The sequence below is a fragment of the Bison bison genome, unplaced genomic scaffold (genome assembly GCF_000754665.1).
Source record: "Bison bison bison isolate TAMUID 2011002044 unplaced genomic scaffold, Bison_UMD1.0 scf7180017864458, whole genome shotgun sequence".
Taxonomy (NCBI): Eukaryota; Metazoa; Chordata; class Mammalia; order Artiodactyla; family Bovidae; genus Bison; species Bison bison.
In genome coordinates, this window is record NW_011495020.1 from 7,477,719 (window position 1) to 7,496,873 (window position 19,155).

Below are 19,155 nucleotides of genomic sequence, written 5' to 3' on the forward strand. Positions count from 1 at the left end.
AAACATGTTTATAGTATGAAAGCTGATAAAAGAAGGTAACTGTGTCTGAGCACTTCTACAGATGACTGTGAAAGTGTCACAGGCACTGAATCTGGGATTACAAATACATTTTAGTAACTAGGAGAATCCACAAGTATGGAATCTACAAATAAAAAAGATTGGTGGTGTAAGCATCATGTTCTGAGTGACAAGATGTTTTAATGACTTGTGTTGCTATTAATTTAAAAGCCTCTGTTAAACATGAAGCAAGAATTCCTGAAACACTACATAGCTCAGGTCAAGAGAAAACTCACACAGTGATATTACATTTCTTTATTTTTTTTTAACCAAGAAATAATTTTTGTGGAAAAATGCTCATACTTCCAAAGATGATTGAAGGTACCTGCCCCCTGCCACCAACCAATGAAACATAATAGAAAAAATTAGAATCAGTACATTGTGTAGATTTTGGCTTTTCTCTAGGATAATGTTTTGTCCTAAGGAGAAAAACAGTCATTTACGCTCTATTGTGGATACATGGAGAGGTTCTCCCCGCCCCGCGCCCCCCCCAACCCTGCCTTGTGCAACATTGTATCATTCATTAAAAAAAAATCAAACCATAGTGTCTGTGTCATGTAAAACAAAAGGATCCCGCCAAGCCAGGGGTGTTGGTCTCAATGTTGTCCCACTGAGGTCTGCTGGAAAGAGGCACAGACTTACCACCACCACCCTGATCACCCCCAAAGACTGAGCAGATTTCAGGAGTGGGTGTCTTTTTTCCACCTCCCAGGTCTGAGCCTGTCCCTGACCTCTGGTTCAGTTCTATTGCAAACGGCTTTGCCTTTGGTTCAGAGCACCCTTGAACTGGGCTGCAGCCTGTGTACAGATGGGCCATTTGGAAGGCACACGCCTTTCCAGGTCCAAGAGTGAAGCCGCACTTTGGCACTGCCTTGAAAAAAATTGTTAGTCGCTCAGTCACATCCAACTCTTTGTGATCCCCATGGACTGTAGTCCGCCAGGCTCCTCTGTCCATGGGATTTTCCAGGCAAGAATACTGGAATAGGTAGCCATTACCTTCTCCAGGGGATCTTCCTGACCCAGGATTCGAACCCAACTCTTTTGCATTGCTGGCAGATTCTTTACCACCTGAGCCACCAGACATTGCCTTGGCCACATTTGAAAGGATGGGTCAACACAGGTCAGAAGGAGCTAGAGAGAGTTCTTAGCACTGAAACCCTGCCCCTTTGCTGGATGGTGTGATACTGGTCTGTTTCTTAGGGGCAAGAACTTTGTAGCCATCATTCTGTCCGCCCCGCCCCCAGCTCATCTAGGGGCAGCTTCCAGTCTTGTGTTTGTGGATGCACTGAGGAATGGCTGGAGACACCGGGGGTAGGGGCTTCCCTGCCCTGCGCATCTCAAGTAGCCCCCTCATCAGCCCACAAGCATTCAACACCTGTGCACTTGTCACGTGCATTCAGCTTCAAGAAGTCTTTACTTGCCCCATCCTCACAACCAAATGGCTGCCTCCACAGTTTCCCTAATGAAAATCCTGGAGATGATTCTGTTCCCAGTGAATTTAATTTTCACTCCCACTTGAAAATGAGAAAAGGCGTTAAAGAAAAATGCCTTCAGGTTGGAGTGCTGTGAACCAACACCCATGTCTTCTCTTTTAGTTGCTTCCTAATGCAGTTTCCTTCAGAGACTTGTGAAGTTGGAATTAGGTAAATCCCAGGTCCACTTGATCCAGAGCTGAACACTCCCACTGGGCCCCCACCTGGAATCCTCCCATGGGAAGTACAAAGAAGGAGGCTAATAAGGAAGGTGCTGCTAAGTCGCTTCAGTCGTGTCCGACTCTGTGCGACCCCATAGACGGCAGCCCAACAGGCTCCCCCATCCCTGGGATTCTCCAGGCAAGAACACTGGAGTGGGTTGCCATTTCCTTCTCCAATGCATGAAAGTGAAAAGTGAAAGTGAAATTGCTCAGTCATGTCCAACTCTTTGCGACCCCATGGACTGCAGCCTACCAGGCTCCTCCATCCATGGGATTTTCCAGGCAAGAGTACTGGAGTGGGGTGCCATTGCCTTCTCCAAAGGAAGGTGCAGGCTCCTTAAAAACCATGTCTGGATACTTCAGAGGGCCAGCAATGGCAGTGGAGGCTTTAACAGGCCCTAGGTCGGCTCAGAGTATTACATTTTTTAAAAAATAAATTTTAATTTAAAAGTTTTTTAAATTTCTTAAATTAAAAAAAAATTATACAATTTGAAAGGTTACTTTCCATTTGTAAATTGTAAGATATTGGCTATATTCCCTGTGTTGTACAATATATCCTTGAGCCTATTAGACATGCAGTAGTTGTATCTCCAACTACTTTACCCCTCTACTGCCCTCCCCAGTCCCATTGGCAGCCACTAGTTTGTTCTCTGTATCTTCGAGTCTGCTTCTTTTTTGTCATAGTCACTCGTTTTGGTTGTAGTTTTTAGATTCCACAAATAAGTGATATCATACGGTGTTTGTGTTTCTCTGAATTATTTCACTTAGCCTAATGCCCTCCAAGTCCATCCATATTGCTCAGAGCAGCATCCAGGTTACATCTGAGCAGACTATGGTATCTGTCTTCCAGAGGTGTGCTAACTCAAGCGTGCTTGACCCTTTACCACATTTAAAAAAGAGCCACCAATTACTTTGCTTCCATACACTCAACAATTATTTGATTTCTTTAATATTTAAATTTTCTTTAGGTTGAGAGAATCTAGTCTGGGATTATTTCATTTTATTGGAGTCAGTGAAGTGAAAGTGACGTTGCTCAGTCGTGTCCAACCCTTTGCGACCCCATGGACTGCAGCCTGCCAGGCTCCTCTGTCCATGGGATTTTCCAGGCAATAATACTGGAGTGGGCTGCCATTTCCTTCTCCAGGGGATCTTCCCAACCCAGGGATCAAACCCAGGTGTCCCGCATTGTAGGTAGATGCTTTTTACCAGGGAAGTCCCTATTGGAGTCAAAGGAACATCAATTCCAAGTTAAAAAAAAAAATCGCATTTTTTGGAATAAGTTGTTTGCAAGTGAATTCCTTTCAACATAAAAACTTGCCATCGGTAGGAATTCTCATGGAAGAGATGTGTGTCAACCCAAGTTATTTGGTAGCAAATTAAGCTTTCAACAAGATTGCTCAACTCTGTTAGAATCAGTTTAACACCCCTTGATTCAGCTTTCCTTGTAAATGTTAATGAGACCTGAGAAGGGTGATGAATACATTCTGAGGACCACATTGTACCTTCAAGGACTGTGATTAGAGAGTTGAGAGGATGGGGCAGCCCATAGGTAATCCATAACTCTAAACCAAGTCTCTTCACGCCTTCTAGGAGAGTGTCATTACACTAGCTAAGTTTTCCTTCTCCCTGAAGACATAACTGGCCTAGGAGACAGAGGCTGGGCGACAGCTTGAACTGTCCTGTGACGCAGCCCCATTAAGTACCCAGGGACACATGAGGTCGAGGGGACAAGAGGGAGACATGTTGGAGCAGTTGGCGCCCCCGAGTGCTGCTCCTGTGCAAGCTGGCCTGGGGTCCTCGGCACTCATTCCATGCTGTGGTTTGTCAATAATGTGTGACGAATGAAGGCCCAGTCCTCCAGATCTCTTGCCATATTCCCATCTCCACTTCCATTTCAGACTCTTGGCAAAGGTGGGCCTATGTCATGCTTTTTATTAGGTTTCAAAGGTAAAATTAATACTCTTTCTGTTTTATGATTATAAAGCTCTTTTCTGAAGCCCCTGAGAAACCCTGGAGCTTTTTTTTTTGGATCACAAAAAGGCTAGAGAAGAGCTTATTTCCCTTCCTTGCTGTGTCTATGGTGAAAAGAGTGTAAATAAATGCTTTTTGACTAGCATCAACACTATCAAATTTCAGAACATCTTCATCACCCCAAAATGAAATCTAGACCCAGTCACAGAGCCTCTCCATTCCCTGCTCTGCTCAGTCCCTAAAAACTTGTGATCTATTTTCTATCTCTATGGACCTGCTTATTCTGGACGTTTCTTTTAAGTGAATCATATGATATCTGTCCTTTTGAGTCAAGCTTCTGTCACTTAGTGTAATGTTTTCAAGATTCATCTGTGTTGTAGCATGTATCAGCACTTCATTCCTTTTTATTAGTGAATAATATTCTATTATATGCGTAGCAGGGCTTCCCAGGCGGTGCTAGTGGTAAAGAATCCACCTGCCAATGCAGGAGACAGAAGAGACGCAGGTTTGATCCCTGGGTCAGGAAGATACCCTGAAGGAGAAAATGGCAGCCCATGCCAGTATTCCTGCCAGAAGAATCCCACAGGCAGAGAAGCCTGGCGGGCTATAGTCCATGGGGTGGCAAAGAGTCGAGCACGACTGAGTATCTGAGTGCACATATGGATATATCCTATTTTCTGTACCCATTCATCAGTTCATGGAAGTTTGAGCTGTTTCCATTTTATGGCTATTATGAAGAACGCTGCTATGAACATTTGTGTACATATTTTATATGGATATATATTTTAAATGTTCTTAGGGATATATATTATATAGGAGTGGAATTGCTGGATAATATGTTATCTCTGTTTAACATTTTGAGGAACTACAGAACTCAAAAGTGGCTGTACTATTTTACTATCTCAGCAGTGTATGAGGCTTCCATTTTCTCTATATCCTTATCAATGTTTTTTTTTTTTAATTTGCTTGATTGGTTTTGCTTTGTTTTTGCCAAGTTTAAGGTGTACTGTGGCATTAAATACATTCACTTCTTGTATAACAATCACCACCATCCATCTCCAGAACTTTCTCATCTACTCAACCTGAAAATTTGCACCCATTAAACTATAACTTTCCGTTCCAAGCCCCTTGCAACCACCACTTTACATTCTGTGTCTATGAATTTGAGTACTCTGGGTGCCTTATATGAGTAAAATCATACAGTATTTGGCCTTTGTGACTGGCCTGTTCCATGTAGCGGTGTGTCTTCAAGGTTTATCTATGTCATAGAATGAGTCAGAATTTCTTTCCATTTTAAGGTTGATTAATATTTCATTGTATGTACATACCACATTTTCTTTATCCATTCATCCATTGATGGAACTTGAATTGCTTCGACTCTTTTGCTATTCTGAATAATGCTTCTCTAAACATGGGTGTAGAAATATCTGTTTGAGTCCCTGATTTAAATTCTTTTGGATATGTATCCAAAAGTGGAATTTCTGAATCATGTGGTAGTTCAATGTTTAATTTTTTTTGAGGAACTACCATACTGTTTCCCACAGTAGCTGCACAATTTCACATTCTCATCAATAATGAACAATAATGAATGGATTTCTTCACATCCTGGCCTGACTTGTTATTTTCATTCTTTCTTTTCTTTCTTTTGTTTAAATAATAACCAATCCGATGGAAAGGAAGTGATATCTCCTTGTAGGCCAATATTTGTCCTGTCTTTTTTATTTCAGATAACCCTAGTGGGTGTGAAGTGGTATCTCATGATTTTGATTTGTGTTTCCCTAATTTGTGATGTTGAACATCTTTCCATGTACTTATTGACCATTTGTATGGTCAATACAAATGTCTATTTAAGTCATTTAAGAGAAATATCTATTTAAGTCATTTGCCCAGTTTTCAACTGGCCTGCTTGTCTTTTTGTTGTTGAGTTGTAAAGGTTCTTTTAAAATTGTTTCTATTTTATTGCTCAAGCACAGAAATTGAAGCAGGCCTGGAGAGTTCTTTATATTAATATATTCTGAAGACAAGTTCTTTATCTTATATATGATTTGCAAATATCTTCTTATGTTCCATGGGTTCTTTTTTTGTTTTCTTGATGGTGTCCTTTGGAGCACAAATATGTTTAATTTTGATGAAGGCCAATTTATTTCTTCTTTTGTTGTTTTTTCTTATGCTTTCTATGTTTTTTTCTTATTTCTAAGAAACCATTACTTAATTCAATCTTCAAATCATAAAGATTGACTTTTATATTTTCTTCTAAGAGTTTTAATTTTCACTCTTGCATTTAAACCAATGATCCTTTTTAAAATTTGAAATGTCATTGACGTATAACATTGTATTCATTTTATATGTATCACATAATGATTTACACATATTACAAAATGACTACCATTAGGTTTAGTTAATATCTATCACCACACATAGTTACAAAAATATTTTTCTTGTAATAAGAACTTTCATAATGTACTCCATTAAGAATTATCAAATATACTATACAGTATTGTTAACTATAGTCACCATGCTAATAATCCATTTTTAGTTAAATTTTTATATATTACATACCTATAATTTTAAAAGTACTAATCAAAAACATATAAATCTGTTTTTTAAAAATTGAATTTATTCCTTACTCTATAAAAGAGGGCTGTTACTGAAATGTTGGGCAGTTTCCTTAACTAGAATCATTTTCTTATGAATTATTTAAAAATATAGATGGATGTTTATGTATAAAAATTTTTTTCTGATCTTTAACCATATGCACATTGTATTTAAGAATTTTTAAAATCTTTGAATATATTTTTAACCAATCATTTAATAAATTTTTGTGTGTCTAATGTGCACAGACAGGATTCCAAGCAGTGGATGGTCTGCAGGGCTAGAGGCTGCAGAAAGGTCAAGGTGAAGGAGAGCCAGGGAAAGCCTCCAGGTTTGGTGGTTGAAGATCATAAGTGGCCGAGAGGACGCAGCTTCGGCAGAGTTGGCGGTGCGGGGGGGCGGGGGGTGGAGGGGGCGTGTTGTGAGGGCCATGAAGTCGAAGCAAAAGAGCCTACTTGTTGAGCAAAGGACAGAACTAGGATAATTATTAAAAGGTACAAAAGAGTCAAGAATTATTCAGCATAAAGGTAACTGGAATATGAATGTGTTGAGAGGAGACAGCGAGTAGGAAGATGAGCCTGAAGGTTCTGAAGGAAGGAGAACAGGAGAGCCCAGTTCTTAGACGGAAGAGGAGAGGGCAGAGTTAAGAGCATAGGTTACTGAAGTAACTGGGAAATCAGGAAAACCTATATTCCTTTGATGAGTAACTATCTACAGATAGACCTTTCAATGCAAGACTGTCATTTAAACTATTATGAAAGAGGTTCAAAATGTATAACTTGTACTCCAGGTGGAAATAGAACTGGGTTTAGATTCTGGCTTGGCTACTCATTAGCTGAGCAACCATGGGAACGTTATAATGCCACAGGGCTTCAGCTTGCTTGTCTATAAAATGGGAACAAAGTAGACCTACCTCATCAGACTGTGTATGTGAGGACTCTAAGGAGGACTACACATACATGTCTGGATAATTATACATTCTCTATAGCTCTAGCAGAAATGAAACACACCCGTGTTACTTCAGTTGAGAATTCAGTGGGTTGAAATGATATTTTATTCATGTTCTGTGGAGTCAGACCTCTGCCCCTTCCACCCTCTGGTGTAATGGAGATGAAGCTAGCCCTTGTTTAAGTCAAGCATTCACAGTGGCTGACCTGGACATCTTGCCATATGATGTATGCAGCATTGGGTGCTCATCTAGAATGGTGGATCCTGAGTGGTGACGTCAGCACACCATTTTGAAATCTCTTTCAGCCCCAAGTTTGGATAAGTTATTAAAGCTTTTTAAGACTGAATACCACCATACACCATGTCCCTTAATCTCTGGCTAATGAAAGGACAAGCTCTTTCCATCTTCATTGTACAACCATATTCACTTCTAGGCAAAATTCATGAAAACTCCCCTCCCAAAGAATAATGGTTTACTTCTAAGAGAAATGAAATTGTAAAAGAAAATGCTGCTGATTTCAAGTTAAATTAGATTTTTAAAACCCTATAACGTAGACAAGGGTGAGGGATCTTTCTGGCAACATATGTGACAGCTCCACTCGGTCACTCATTTCTCCAGCAATGCTGTTTTTTCCCCAGCAAATGCAAGAAACTATGCTGTGCTAGAGGTATATGGTTTTCTCAGAAATTTTTCATTTACGCTTTTAAACCTTTTCCTTCTCATGAGCATCCTTCTGTGTTTTCTTTACTGTATCCTGTTGTAATAAGAGGATTTTGTTTTTATACCGACTTGGAAAACTTCCTTCCTGGCATTCAGATTCTCTCTTCAGATGTCAGGATGAGAGATAATGGTCCCTCGCCAGCCCTTGGGTGGGGGAGCAGTGGAGAGACAAGGGGAGCCCCCGTCTGCCCAGGCCAGCCAGGTTGGCGGTCTCTGTGGGTGAGAACGGCCCAGTGTGCGGCAACAGTACCTCACTGTTCCCTCCCGCAACGCCGGGCCATTAACATGCAAGGCCAGTGTTCTGAAAATTGTCAGTATTTTCCAATCGACACACTCGTTGAGGCGTCAGTCGGTTTTCTAAGGAACTTAGTCACTCAGAACAAAGTTGGGTCTATTGCAAATGCCAACTTTCTTGATCAAAATCCACTCTTCCTGGCTTGCAATACGCCTAGGTCTTTCTGAAGCAAGTTCCATTCAATAGATTCCTTTTCATGAAAAACTAAAAATACAATAAGCCGTGATTTAAGAAAACGTCTGAGGAAATAGCAAAAGCATATAACTTAGTATAACTCGCCTATGAAAGAGATTTTGAAAACTGATTACCCTCCAGAGGCCTGTTTAAATAAAACCTGCATTTCCCAAAGTTGCTTGCATTAGATGGCATTAATATCTCAGAAATATTAGAACTTAAATGTTTAAAGTGATCTATGGTGGGGTCGGGGCAGACTGAGGGGGTTTCTGAGCCCAACTCCCTCACTTATTAATGAAGGGACAGAGCCAGAGAAGAGGAAAGGAAAGGACCACAGTGATTCACCCCAGATCAACATCGTATTCAGAGCCCAGCTCTTAACCCTGTGCTCATATCCTGTCATGTCATGGCCTCTGTCTTTTGAGGTGGGATCTGGGAAATCAAAGTAGAAAGAGAACTCATAATGTGATCTTTTCAAAAGTAGGAATTGGATTAACCCCTGGCCACTACCCAGTCCCCTGTTGTTCTAACTTTCTGTCTGCACCCATTATGTCCAATGAGGCCAGTATGGCCTGAATCTCTGCAAATTACAGAGAAAAATAAAATGAGCTCCCTGATCTTGAAAAACTCTCAGACTAGTACTAAAGACAAACAGATAAATAAACAACTGCAGTCTGGTGCTGTCATAGAATGATGTCCAATTTCTCTGTGGGTCAGAAGAGCCAAAGGACGGAAGGATATTCCGGACAGACGGCGTTACAAGGGATATAATTAGACAGTTTAGGAGAATGGCTTCGGAGAAGGCAATGGTGACCCACTCCAGTACTCTTGCCTGGAAAATCTCATGGACGGAGGAGCCTAGTAGGCTGAAGTCCATGGGGTCGCTAAGAGTCAAACACGACTGAACGACTTCCCTTTCACTTTTCACTTTCACGCATTGGAGAAGGAAACAGCAACCCACTCCAGTTTTCTTCCCTGGAGAATCCCAGGAACGGGGGAGCCTGGTGGGCTGCCATCTATAGGATTGTGCAGTCAGACACGACTGAAGCGACTCAGCAGCAGCAGGAGAATGGCTTGGTCCTTCCCACTAGCTAGAGCTGTACTTTTGAAACTTTATTATACATGCAAATCACCTGAGGTTCTTGCTCAAATGCAGATTCTGATTCTGTAGTCAGGAGTGAGCTCTGAAACTCTGCATTGCTAAGGAGTTCCCAGGCGATGTCAGTATGCTCTGTGCCCCCTTTGAGTAGCAGAGGCTATAGGAGAGATGAGGTGGGAACAGAAGTAGGAGCTGGTTAGTAAAGTGTTTTAAAAGTCATGCTATAGAATTTGGATTCTCTCCTGAAAGTAACAGGAGTAACCAAAATATTTGAATAACCTCAAACTGATGGCTTTCTAAGTTTATTGGAAGCCCAATAAGGTATTTCCCCCAGGAAGCTTTCTCACTCTTCCCTGGGAGGAGCATCATGTGCATACCTTAATTTAGAACCAGCTGTACTATAAGGTAACACTGAGCTACCCTTCTATCAAATTCACTTGATTCTAAACCCTGGAAGGACAGTGATGTCTTTTTCAGTATTGAAGGCTCAGATAGAAATCATCAAACTCCTGCCACTGTATCTGACTCATAGGGGTTTATTTATAAACTGTGATCCTATGACATTCTTGCTCTGGATCAGTGATTTTCAAATATTCACATGCATCAAAATGACAGAAGGCTTGTTAAGTCAGAAATTGCTGGATCCCACCCTCAGAGTTTGTGCTGCAGTAATTCTGGACTAGAGCCCAAGAGTTTGTACTTCTCACATACTCACATGTGATGCAGATGCAGTTGGTCTGGGGACCACATTTTGAGAACCACTGGTCCAGAGGAGATCATGAATTACTTCCTACAAGTTGTACTAACAAATGAGATAAAGCAAATTACTGCCTTAAAAGCATGGCCCCTAAGCCGTGGAATCTTGAGCAATTAGTTAACATCTTCAAGCTTCAGAGTACTCATCCATAAAATGAAGATGGTAATTCTAGCACCTACCCCCTAGGACCAATGTGAGGATTCATTGAGCTAATATATATGTATATAATATATAGAAAACACTCAGGAATCACAGATAATAATTGTCATTGCTAAAAGAACTCACCTCACTTGCTGATGGCTCAGAGAGAATAAAACAGCTTCTTAGCAAAGCTAAAATGTGCTTCCCTGATGGCTCAGAAGGTAAAGAATCTGACTGTAATGCAGGAGACCCAGGTTCAGTCCCTGGGTCGGGAAGATCCCCTGGAGGAGGGAATGGCAACCCACTCCAATATTCTTGCCTGGAGAATCCCCATGGACAGAGGAGCCTGGTGGGTTACAGTCCATGGGTCACAAAGAGTTGGATATGACTTAGTGACTAATACTTTCACGTTACAAGTAAACTTGGCAAATGTGAGTTTTACCCCTCTTCTTTGAAATCTGTAGAAATACAATAGCTCCTGTTGCATTTTTGTAAGCACAGTTTTCAAATTTTTAATCTGTAAAACATTAGCTAACCCCACATTTGTTAAAAAGATTTATACTTCACACTCATCATGATGGCTATAATAAAAAAAAAAGTGAAAATATTAGTCTCTCAGTCATGTCCGACTCTTTGCAACACATGGACTGTAGCCCACCAGGCTCCTCTGTCCATGGAATTCTCCAGGCAAGAATACTGGAGTGGGTAGCCATTCCCTTCTCCAGGGGATCTTCTGACACTGGGATCAAACTGGGTCTCCTGCACTACAGGTGGATTCTTTACCATCTGAGCTACCAGGGAAGCCCTATAATAAGAAAGTGGATAATAACACACATTGATGAAATTGGAACCTTCATACACTGCTGGTGGGAATGTAAAATGGTTCAAACACTTTGGAAAACAGTTTGGCTGTTCCTTAAATTGTTTAACACAGTGTAATGATTTGGCCCAGAAATTTCATTTCTAGGTAGAATTGACGGAGAAGGTGATGGCACCCCGCTCCAGTACTCTTGCCTGGAAAATCCCATGGATGGAAGAGCCTGGTAGGCTGCAGTCCACGGGGTCGCTAAGAGTCGGACATGACTGAGCGACTTCACTTTCACTTTTCTCTTTCATGCATTGGAGAAGGAAATGGCAACCCATTCCAGTGTTCTTGCCTGGAGAATCCCAGGGATGGGGGAGCCTGGCGGGCTGCCGTCTATGGGGTCGCACAGAGTCGGACACGACTGAAGTGACTTAGCAGCAGCAGGTAGAATTGAAAACATATGATCTCACAAAAACTTTTACATGTTCATAATAGTATTGTTCATAGTAGCTAAAATGTGGAAAGAACCCAAAGTCCCATCTATTGATGAATATGTAATTAAAGAAAATGTAGTATATATCCATACAAGGGAAGAGCAGTCAACCTTAAAAAGGAGTGAAGTTCTGATACATGCTACAACATGGATAAAGCTTTGATAACATTATGCCAAGTGAAAGAAGTCTGATACAAAAGGCCACATATATTGTATAAATGAGTCCATTTACATAAAATGTCCAAAAGAGGCAAGTCCGTGGAGACAGAAGGCTTTGTTGGGGCTGGGAAAAGAGGGGAATGGGGAGTGGCTGATAATGGCATGGAAATTCTCTGGGGAATGATGAAAATGTTCTGGAATTAGTGGTGATTAAGAGTGGTAACAAACAGTCTTGTGATAATAATAAAGAGCATTGGACTGTATGCTTAAAATGATGAATTTCAGTGTGTAAATTATATCTCAATATAAAAAATTATTTAAGACGCTATAATCCTACTTGGTGAGAAAAACATTTTCATCCTAGAGGGGCACTGTCCCATAAGATAGCCACTGGTTACATGTGGCTCTTGAACGCTTGAAATGTGGCTAGTCCAAAGTGAGCTGTGCTATAAGTGTGAAATGCACACTGCAATTGAAAGTACATTTTTAAAAATTGAAATGATTCTATTTTGGATACATTTAGTTAAATAAAATATAATGGTAAAATTAACTTACCTGTTTGTTTTTACCTTGTAAAATGTGGCCACTAGAAAATCTAAAATTCTGTAGGTGGCTCTCGTTTGTGGCTCACATGATCCTTCGATTGGCCTGATCTGCCTCCAAGGTCCTCCTCACTGGGTTCGAGGCTTTGTCGAGACACATGAAAGTATTTGCATCTGGGGTTAGTGAATCTGAAGCTGGTCCTTTTCCTTTACATAAAGGGCTTTGTACCCAGGACTTGATTAGCTCTGTTCCATCAGCATGACTCAACACATGTAAACAGGGCAATTCAATGGATGCTTCCAGTTTTTGTTCTTTGAGTAGAAGGCCACCTGCAAAAACAGAGCCTTGTTATCTCAAAGAGCAAGGTCCTGGACCATTATTATTTTAGAAAGTACTTTTTGTGTCTCTTGCTAATGAACTACACAGCAAGTCATCTGAAAAAGAAATTTTTAAGGCATAATTTCTTTCCTCTTCACAGTTAATTTTTTTTCAAGGCTCAAGTCCTATGTCAAAGTTTTCTTAGCCTAGATATAAATTTCTAGATACCGGTGAAAATTGATCATAAGAATTCTTTGGAAAGGGAAAATTGCTTTTAAATAAACTGAAGACAAGGATTTATTTGGTAGGCAAAGTAGTTAAGAGCAAATTATTTAAATATTGCAGGAATGTCTATCAGTAAGTTAAGTAGGTTAATTGCTTTTAAAAATTGTAATTTTTTATTATAAATGCTCTTTTGAAAACAACAATATATGCTCTTTTGAAAAATTTTAAAAACAACAAAAATCAAAGAGAAGTAAATAGCCAACACTCGTAATCATACTACCAGAGATATTCATTGTTAATATATACTAATAGATGTTTATCCTCCTGGGGACAGAAAGGTTCAAATTATCCTATATAGAGAAAACTGGCCCCAGTTCTATTAATTTTTGGTCAAAAAATAGTAAAACAGTGATTTTTCATCCAATAAAAATAATCCTATTGGCACTCTAAATTTTGAGAAGATAAATCCAATTTTTATAAGTTTGGTTATAATATTCCCATGCTACAGTTTACTTGCTGGGCTGAATGTAATCCTTTAGCCTTTACTTCAATAAAACAAGAAAGATATTAACACACATCAAAGATGTGGGTGGGCATGTCTATACATTTTTCTCCTCTCTTCACAAACAAGGTTGTATAAAAATATTTACTGCTTCCCCATAGGCTCATGTATGTGGTGTAGTGTCCACGTCATGAGGCAGAAGGATGGATTATTCACTAGAGTTTTTATGGACCCACATTCAAGTATTTCCCCAGCTGTGTTTACAGCTTTGGGTTTCTAAGCCTCTTGAAAAGTAATCAGTTTTGATCATCTTAAATCCCAAAGTAAATTTTCTTTTCTGGAGATTATTCTAGTTGCTAACACAGGTTAGTCTGGCCTATTGAGCCATCTTTTAGTGCTGTAACATCCAAACATGAAAGCTGTGGTTTTGCTTCAAGGAAACAGGGAGCTTTGAAATATGACTCAGATTCTTCCCTACAAGAGGTGAGGTCTCAGAAATGCTTTGCTCTTTTTTAAATTGTATCTTGTCTTATTCTCTGGTCATTTCATTTTATAAGGCTGGTCACTTCAAAATAGTGTAAATACCCTTAAAGCCAAGTTCTCATATAATGCTATTTTTTGTATTAGTTTATATGTTTTAAAACTTTGTGTGTACAACTGCAGTAATGCCGTCAGTAATACTTGTTCTTGACTAATGAGAAGTACAGTGATACTTAAAACTTTGGGGATTGTCATTTATAGGTGATTTCTTGTTAGATAACTTTTATAAATTACTGTGTTTAATATTCTTTAGTTTAAACCTTTCTGCTGTAACCATTTTAGCTACAAAAAGCCAGAATGTTTGCTAAAAGCAGGAAAGCTAAGACTTTACCATGTAACTGTGCTAGCTTGAGCAGATAAGTGCATCTGTGCCTCAGTTGCCTTATGGAAATAATAATGAACTAATTGACTCAATTAGCTAATTTATGTAAAGTGAATAGTGTGATGACTGATATATTGATAAGTGCCAATAAACTTTAGCTGCTGCTCCTGCCACCAGTAACTATAGTCAGAGTCATGTCCAACCCTTTGTGACCCCATGGACCATAAGCCCACCAGGCTCCTCTATCCATAGGATTTCCCAGGCAAGAATACTGGAGTGGATTGCCATTTCCTTCTCCAAGGGATCTTCCTCAACCAGGGACTGAACCTGGGTCTCCTGCATTGCAGGCAGATTCTTTACCACCTAAGCTCCCAGGGAAGCCCATAGTCAGAACAGTCTTGTCCAATGACATCAGTTCCTCCACCAAGTGGAGACGGGCTCACTTCTTCCAGACTGGCAACTGTGAGAACTTTCTGTGTGGAAAAGTGAAGCAACAAGGGATCATCTGCCGGGCTGTCCAGGTAAGCCAAATCACCCGCAAGTCACCATTTGTTCAGTGACACATGCAAACACTAAGAAAATGAGATGAAAGCGGCAGCAGGGGTCTCACCAGACACTTAATTTTGTCAACAAAAGCTGACCATCCATGGGTCATATGGTGCTGTTCTGGGTATGGGATACTGAAGAGCAGACACGTAAGACGTACTGCCTGCCTTTAGAACCTTCTGTCTCTAAGGAACTTTTAAATGCACGGTACTTAGGAGTTATTTGTATCCATGAAGAGAATGTATTTTCCAACATTTCTAAGGAAAAATATTTAAAAGGAGCCCCATTATACACAGAACACTAGAAAAAGAGAAAGAAAAGATAGACACTCAGTTAAAATATCCAAGCGTCTATCTTCATCACTATTGCTGTTACGATAAACTGCTTCAAACTCAGTGACTAAACCAACAATCCTCTGTTATTTCTCATAATTCTGGGAGTTGGCTGAGCTCTCCCACTCTGGATTTTGCCTGAGATCACTCGTGATCCTGCCTTCAGCTTCCAGGCCTGAGATGGCCTGACTCCCACATCAGGGAGTTGGTGCTGCCCATTGGTGAGAGCCTCTGTTCTCTTCCAAAGGCCTCTCATTCACCAGTAGACTTGCCTGAGCTTCTTAACAGCATGGCCATCTCAGGGTCCCAGGAGGGTAAGAGTGGAGGCTGCCAAGCCCCTCAGTGCCTAGGCTCTGGAACTCCCACAACATCCTGAGACCTGGGCAGGTTGATTCACGGGGATGGGGACATGGTCCCTAATTCTCATTGGGAGAAGCATATCATATTGCAAAGGGGTTGGACACAGCATCAGTTAACTGCTGCATAACAAACCACCCCAAAAGTTAAAGGCCTAAGACTAACCTCCCACAGCCCATTCACTTCTCTTTAACTTGTGTCATGTTCTCTTCAGTGGCATGTGTAATTATCCCTCCTGTTTCTGCAGTTCATCAGTTTGAAATGTCATGACAAAGTTAGGGTCAATGACTTGAGGAAAAAAGAAAACTACACTTCTTCCTCACTCTGAGAGTTCAAAAGCAGATGAATGCATTGAGGAATAGCTCCAGAAGTCAACTTGGGATAAGATGAAGAGAGGACATGTTTCATTAAGAAGAGGAGCCAGATTCGGAGGCGGGGCCACAGCCTGGGGTCCTCCCTGCACCTGGAGCTTCCTTTGAAGTGAAGGAAATTGCTCCACCACGAGGAGGCGGAGGGAGGCGGACAGATGGGAGCACGGAATGTAAAACTAGTAAACGTTCTGTACACACCCAGGGGGCAGTCAACAGCGTAGGCTGACTAATAGTAGCTCCAGTTCGTTTTCTTGGCTTCTGGTATTTTACCTCATATTTGATGCTGAAGAAGTTCACAATTTAGACAATGTTTAAAGTTCTTGGACTTATGATCTAAAGAACAACTGGTCATTTTCCAGAACCCTCACCTTCTGCTTCTCTGTTGTGGGGAGAGAACCATGGTCTGACACTCCTAGAGAAGTAGCCCCAAATCGTGTATTTGCTTTAGTTACAAAGGTTAACCTAGGAGTCACTTCACAGAAGGAAGTACAGACAAAAAGCAACAGAAGTAGAAACCCCAAAGGATATGCATTTCCAGAAGGATGTTGGAGCCTGTCTGAGTGCTGTTTCTGAGATGAGACACTATGCCGAGACGGGTGTGTTAGTTGCTCAGTCATGTCTGACTCTTTGTGATGCCATGGACTGTAGCCCATCAGGCTCCATTGTCCATGGGATTTTCCAGGCAAGAATACTAGAGTGGGGTGCATTTCATAAGTCTTTGGATTAAGAATGGGAATCCCAGAAGCAGAAATTCTTTCCTGAGGAATGTGTCGGTGCAGGGATACAAATGGAACAACCAATGTTCCTAGAAAGGAAGAAGTTTTAAGGGAGACAGAATCCTTCAAACTGGCTGGCTGAGGTCTTTATGTCTGAACAGTACAGACTCATGTATTTTCACAAATGCATGTATGAGATCAGTTTAAACATAGGTGTGTGGTTGTGTGGGTGGTCTTTTTGCTTGTTTTCCTTTTTATAGACTTGGTGCTTCCTCTTCTCTTACATGTGTATGTATCAATTCCCAACCCACCCACCTACACAGATAACCGATATTAATAATCTAATATGTATCTTTCCTAGTTTCACTGATGACTGTAGAGTCATATAAAATGTATGCCTACACACACATGCACTTTTGATAATTGTTTGACAAAAACAGAAAAATATTACCCTTATTTTTCCTGCATTGTGCTTTATTCAGTCAATAATACTTTCTGAAACTTCCTGTCAACTAGCAGAACTCTGTCCTTCTTTTTGATAGCCCTGTTGTTCAACCACAGGGCTCCCCTATAGTTTATTCAATCACTCTCCTATTGCCAGAAACATTGTAGCTTTCAGAGACAATTTGCAAAAAAGAACTAAAACAATCCTCCCCTTCCAAAAAAACACTTTATATAAATCCTTAGGTTCTAGCAACTACATCTATTGGGAGTGTTTCCCAGGAAGAATATTGCTGGCCTGTAAAGTATGTGTATTTTAAATGTTAGTAGGTATTGCGGTACCGCTTCCCCAAGAGGCTATAGCATTTCTCATTCTGACTATGAAAGTGATCTCTTTCCTACAACCCTGCCAGCAAAAAGTGCTTCAGATCTTTTAAGTTTTAGAAAATCTGGTAGGTACAAAATGATAAGTGAAAGTGAAGTTGCTCAGTCATGTCCGACTCTTTGCGACTCCATGGACTGTAGCCTACCAGGCTCCTCTGTCCATGGGATTTTCCAGGCAATAGTACTGAAGTGGATTGCCATTTCCTTCTCCAGGGGGTCTTCCTGACCTAGGGATTGAACCCAGGTCTCCCGCATTGTAGACAGACGCTTTATCATCTGAGCCACCAGGGAAGTCATCTCATCATTGATTTGCATTCCCCTCACTTTGGGTGAACTTGAACATCTTTCCGTGTTTCTTAGCCATTGGATTTGCTTTTCAACGAGTTACCCATTCATATGCTATGCCCATTTTCCTACTTGTTTGTTCTCATTCCTCTTGTCAAATTACAGTAAATATTTGTATATTATACAAGTGAAATAAACTATCTACACAATATGTATTTCTGCAAACCTACCATGGTTGATGATATTTTTACAATAGCTTTGCCTTGAAGTTATAATTTCAGAGTTAAATATGCCTGCCTCTTCTCTCATAGCATTTGACTTCTCAGTTTGGATCAGGAAACTTTTCCTGCACAATGTAGTACATATAATCTAGATTCTTCTTGCAAGAGCTTTGCTTTACCTTTCTATTTTTACTGGTGCATTTTACTCATCTATTTGTACCTTTAGATATACAATAAAATTGGGATCAAATAAGGTACCTATCTGAATACAATGCCTGCTAGAGAGTTCTGATAACTGGTGAGGACGTCTCCGCCCCATGCTTACTTTTCTAAAATTACCTACCTTTTCTTCAGTATTTCATTTTTTTTTCCTAGAAATGATAAAATCATCTTATTTAATTGCCAAAGCCTAACAAACCAAAATACCCACCTTGCTGTGAGTGTTAGTGAAATACGTACACAATTTGAGGGAATATTTTTATGGCATTGAGTCTTCTCATCCAAAAATATGGCATGTCTGTCCATTTCTTTTACATACATATTTTAGTATGATTTTGTTATTTCCTTTTTTTGTTGTATCTAAGTATTCCATAGGGGTTAACTTGGAATGTTTTTTTCCATTCCTATTTTATTACTAGAGAAAAGTTAATGATTTTTGTTTTTTGCATATTTTTGGATCCGTCTACTTTACAAAATTCTCTCCTTAAATCTAGGAGATTTTTACCAGATTCCTTTGGGTTTTCTAACTTTACAATCATATCATCTGCAAAAATAGATAATTTTTCCTCTTCTTTCCCAATGTTTTCTCCAGTTTTCAAATTTGTTGCCATAAAGTTTTAAATTATATTCTCTTGTAATACTCTTGGTCATTTTAATATTTGATCTTTCTACTTTCTGATCTTTTATAATTTTGCTTTTTTCCTTTAAAAAAATTAGATTGTTTATCAAGTGGATAGAATTTTAATATAATAAGATTTTAAATTTATTTATATACTTTATTACTTTTCTCCTTTCTATTAAGATTTTACCTTTATTCAGTTCAGTTCAGTTCAATTCAGTCGCTCAGTTGTGTCCAACTCTTTGCGACCCCATGAATTGCAGCACGCCAGGCCTCCCTGTCCATCACCAACTCCTGGAGTTCACTCAG

General features: G+C 40.1%; 1 protein-coding gene across 3 annotated transcripts in view; it reads left to right on the forward strand.

Moving 5' to 3' along the window:
- The window catches only part of LNX1 (ligand of numb-protein X 1, E3 ubiquitin protein ligase), a 187,981-nt gene that overhangs the window by 22,974 nt on the left and 145,852 nt on the right, over nucleotides 1-19,155 (forward strand). Inside the window, exon 1 of one of the 3 annotated variants that reach the window (XM_010859697.1) lies at nucleotides 14,806-14,876. The exons of the other annotated variants lie outside the window; for them this stretch is intronic. The gene's annotated coding sequence lies outside the window, so the exon portion shown is untranslated. Of the gene's footprint in view, nucleotides 1-14,805; nucleotides 14,877-19,155 lie in introns of those variants that run through there. 3 annotated transcript variants of the gene reach the window in all.